General features: G+C 31.1%; 1 long non-coding RNA gene across 2 annotated transcripts in view; it reads right to left on the bottom strand.

The window, feature by feature from the left end:
• Positions 1 to 5,000, bottom strand: part of LOC137643684 (uncharacterized) — a 159,916-nt gene that overhangs the window by 45,698 nt on the left and 109,218 nt on the right. The gene's annotated exons all lie outside the window — the stretch shown is intronic.

The following is a 5,000-nucleotide window of genomic DNA, read 5'->3' on the forward strand; positions in this document are numbered from 1 at the left end:
TTTAAAATAAAAAAAAACATACTCTAAAATATATATATGACTAATTCATGCAATAGGATCTCCCAATCAAAATTCCAACGATAATATATATATATATATATATACATATATATATATATATATATATAGATATATATATATATATATATATATGTATATATATATATATATACATATATATATATATACATATATATATATATATATATATACATATATATATATATATATATATATGTATATATATATATATATATATATACATACATATGTATTGGTGTTACTATAATAATTACGACTAATTGCGTTATACCTTAATCTTTTTATATTTTGTTACTATTTGGATAGCCTTCGGGGGAACTATACTAGCAGTCTACATCGAAGAAGGGCTCCACGTAGCCTATTGGATTTTTTATGGAAGGTGATTTATTCAATCCTTTAAAATATGTATATTCATATTTTGCCTGGAAATAGATTCAAATAATTTCTTACGAGGTTAATCTTTATTATAAATATTTGGCATGTTAACTCAAACCCGAGAAGAATTAAAATGTTGCATAATATTTTAAACAAACAACTTACGAGAGAAAAATAAACACTTTTCACGAAACTAATCCACTGAAATATTCATTTCTAGGTTTTAAGCAAATAGAAACATTTTCAAATTCTGCCACTGTACAAGGCATGTTGTATTTATAAATTGGAAATATATTACGAAAAAATATATGAATTTCATATCTTTGTTAGATCGCAAGAGTTTCAAGTTATTACCGACAAAATGCGAAGCTGATCATCGTGACGAGTACAATTTCGAACAGGACCTAAACAAAAATGACTATTATTAATTTTTCTTGTAGACTTACGAGGTCTTAAGAAATATATTTTTTTCCCTTTTTTTTTGGTGGGGGAAGGTTTAAACTCTCTGATTTATACTTTTTTTTTTTAGTATTCTACGTTGCTATTTAAGGATCTTTATAGAATAAATAATAAGGCTTCTTTCGGTAAAAAACGACGAGAAAAGACTTAAGACTATTTTCCATCAATATTGCCAGATAATGTATAAAAAAATATTGTAATTTTAGTGAAAAAGTTTTATTCTCTTTTTGCTGAAATAAAATAAATCCCCATTTTTAAGGAGACACTAAATTCTGCCTCCAACTTAAAATGTAAAACAAATAACAATATGAAAAACAAAGAAATGATTTTCTAAAAAAAAAGTTTATTTATTGGAAAACAGATACAGGTTCTCGTTCTAGAATGGCCCATTCATTTCAAACGAGATATCTTCACAAAATGTAAAATCACTTAATTTCTTATGTAGTTTTTCTTTTAATATATCATCAGTTTTGTTTATCAAAAAACTCTGGAGACTAGATTTCATGAAAATTAGTATTTATAAGAAAGAAATAAAAATTATGACTGTTTTTGTATGGAGGAAATTTTTATAAATGGTTGAAGATAAGTTTCACGTCATATTATTTCCTAGATATAACTTCATTCCTGTAGAATTTCTTGTTTACTTAGGCAGTATTAAAGATTGTAAAATTGTAAAAGTTGATGAAGAAGATATAATACAAACTATTCTTTATCATCCGGTACTTTCATGTTCTTCCACTGTCTTGGGTTAGAGTTCTCTTGCTTGAGGGTGCATTCGGGCCCACTATTCTATCTTATTTCTCTTCCTCGCGTTTTTCATAGTTTATACAGGAAACATTTATGTTAATGCTGTTACTGTTCTTGAAATATTTTATTTTTCCTTGTTTCCTTTCCTCACTAAGCTACTTTCGCTATAGGAGCCCCTGGGCTTGTAGCATCCTGGTTTTCCAACAAGGGTTGTAGCTTAGCAAGTAATAAGAATAATAATAATTTAAATAATATTCAATGGAACCATCATATTCCTACATGTAAGATCAATAGTCACGTATTTTAGAAACAAAAAGCTTTTACGGAGTCCTATTTATTAAAAGATTTCTGAATTCAAATCCAAAGAAATCAAAATATGCATAACAAATTATTGGAACTACACTTATACTATCTCTGCTATTTTCTAAAATATAAAACCAACAACGTTTTTATTAGTTAGATTAGATCATAAAAAGAAAATTATAGATATCCCCTAAAATTTATCCTTTTGGATTTATTATTCCTACCCGACATATGATAAAAAACCCATTCGGATATATTTCCCTGACTATTTTTTTTTGTATGTAATGACATAATAATTAATAATTAGAAAGGAGAACTAATGGTTAAAAGACGTAATGTGGTATATTCCAGCCACAGGACAATAAAAATCAATAAAGTTCTGACAGTATAATGAACGAGAAGGCCAACATCAAAGTCAGTGTTCTTAGAATTGGGAAGGAGAGAAAAGTTGACCTGGCTTTTGGAGTCACGCGAGAAGGGTCAGGAAGAATTCCATATTTGTTTGTTATAAGGGGCTTCGACTAATTGATGAAATAAGTTTACAATTTTTTTATGTAAAATATCTATTTTGTTTCTGAAGTTAATGCGATTTTTTATATGATTTTACATTATCTCTCTCTCTCTCTCTCTCTCTCTCTCTCACGCAATCTATATATATACATATATATATATATATATATATAAAAGTATGTGTGTGTATATATATATATATATATATATATCTTTATATATATATAAATAAATATTTCTCTCTCTCTCTCTCTCTCTCTCTCTCTCTCTCTATATATATATATGCATGTATGTATATATGTATATATATATATATATATATATATATATATATATATATATGGGTATGTGTGTGTGTTCATCTCATGTGTTGTCAAGAAAAATACATCAGTTTTTAATATTATCTATTCAATGACTTATGAATCTTCCTTTGGTTACCAAAATATTTGAACTTAACAAAATATAGCATCCATAATGAATAATAATTATGTTTGGTTAAAAACCATCCAGCTCAACCATGAAAACGTAAATAGAAACAATAAGGTTGTGGTGGCCGATGTGGCAACGTCCCCGACTGGTGAACGCCAGACTGGGGTTCGAGTCCCACTCAGACTCGTTAGTTTCTTTGGTCGCCCTAACCTCCTCATCCTTGTGAGCTAAGGAGGAGTTGGGTGAGCTTATAGGTCTATCTGCTGAGTCATCAGCAGCCATTGCCTGGCCCTCCTTGGTCCTAGCAAGGGTGAAGAGGAGGCTTGGGCGCTGATCCTATGTATATATGGTCAGTCTCTAGGGCACTGTCCTGGTTGATAGGGCAATGTCACTGTCCCTTGCCTCTGCTTTTCATGAGCGGCCTTTATAACCTTTAAACCTCATTATAATAACATTGATTACTATGTTAGAAAAAAAACTTAATAATGCTCATTAAATCCTCAGTATCTTTATGTAGAATGTAAAAGACTGAAATATACGAAAAGCACATCAAAGCCTATAAGCCTTTAGTTAGTATTGAGAGGAAGAGAATTTGCATTCCAGCCCTAACAAAGCATCTCGGCAAAATGGAATGTCTTCCTCGGCTTGCCATGTCCTCGGAAATCAAGTGGGAAATTGGTTGTTTGTCTCGTTCCCTCATCCTTGGTGGTTTGAAGTTCGACCGTTTGAGAATTCTCGTGGACTTGTGAAGAGGAGGGAATAAGTCCGTTTTGAAATATCGGGACTAAGAACCCAGAAGGATTTTCGCACAATATATAATCGAAAGCCATCAAAGTTATGCAATATATATTGGATTTTTATTGTTGCAATACATCTGAGTCCCATTTGGGGTATCGGGACTTAGAAACCAAAAGAATTTTAGCCTAATATATGATTGAAAGCCACTGATGTTATGCAATACATATTGGATTTTTATTGTTGCAATATATCTAAGTCCCATTTGGAATATCAGGAATTAGAAAGCAGAAGGATTTTCGTCCAATATATAGTCGAAATCCATCGAGGTTTTGCAACATATATTGGAATTTTACTGTTGTAATATATCTAAGCCCCATTTAGAATATCGGGACTTAGAAACCAGAAGGATTTTCGCCCAATATATTATCGAAAGCCACCGAGGTTATACAACATATTTTTACATTTTTATTGTTGCAATATATATAAGTCCCATTTCGAATATCGGGACTTAGAAATCAGAAAGATTTTCGCCTAATATATTATCAAAAGCCACCAAGGTTATGCAACATATATTGGATTTTTATTTTTGCAACATATCTAAGTCCCATTTCGAATATCGGGACTTATAAACCAGAAGGATTTTCACCCAATATATTATCGAAATCCATTGAGGTTATGCAACATATATTGGATTTTTATTGTAGTAATATATCTTTACTTACTAACTTTACTTTGATGGCTGCTTTTCCGGTCCCATACAGCAGGGGAACCCCACTCTCTACAGGACCTCCACTGTCGTCCTACTTTGTTCGTTCAGAGTATTTAACGTTTCATATCGGGTATTGTTCATTTACTGGTAAATCGTCACTGTTGTATGACTGTTGAAATTAAAAAAAGTCTTCAGTTTCCTCTTGAAAGCCTTAATGTCTTCAATCATTCTAATGTTTCGTGGGAGCTTATTATATAGTCTCGGGGCCGCTCTGGAGCCTTAAGTAGACATATATCTAGGTTCCAAGAGTTTGAAGCCATCTGCAACTTTTCTCGTGTCGACATGATTTGTTGGCTGCGTAATGTGTAGCAATTCTCTTAAGTACAATTTGGAATATCGGGACTTAGAACCAGAAGGATTTTCGCCCAATATATTATCAAAATCCATCGAGGTTATGTAACATATATTGGATTTTTTGCACTGCTATATATTGTGAAATAAATCCGCAGTATCAAAAGCGTCTTGAAAATTGTCGAGAAATCGCAAGAGAATTAAAGACACTGCTGGCGTTATGGCCAGCCAAAAGATTATAAATTTCAGAAAATAAATTAGTGTTTATTCCTGTATATATTTTTTCAATACTATCATGAAAGGTGAAACTTGCTTCTTTTTAGTTTTACATCCATTT

The sequence above is a fragment of the Palaemon carinicauda genome, chromosome 7 (assembly GCF_036898095.1).
Source record: "Palaemon carinicauda isolate YSFRI2023 chromosome 7, ASM3689809v2, whole genome shotgun sequence".
Lineage (NCBI taxonomy): Eukaryota > Metazoa > Arthropoda > Malacostraca > Decapoda > Palaemonidae > Palaemon > Palaemon carinicauda.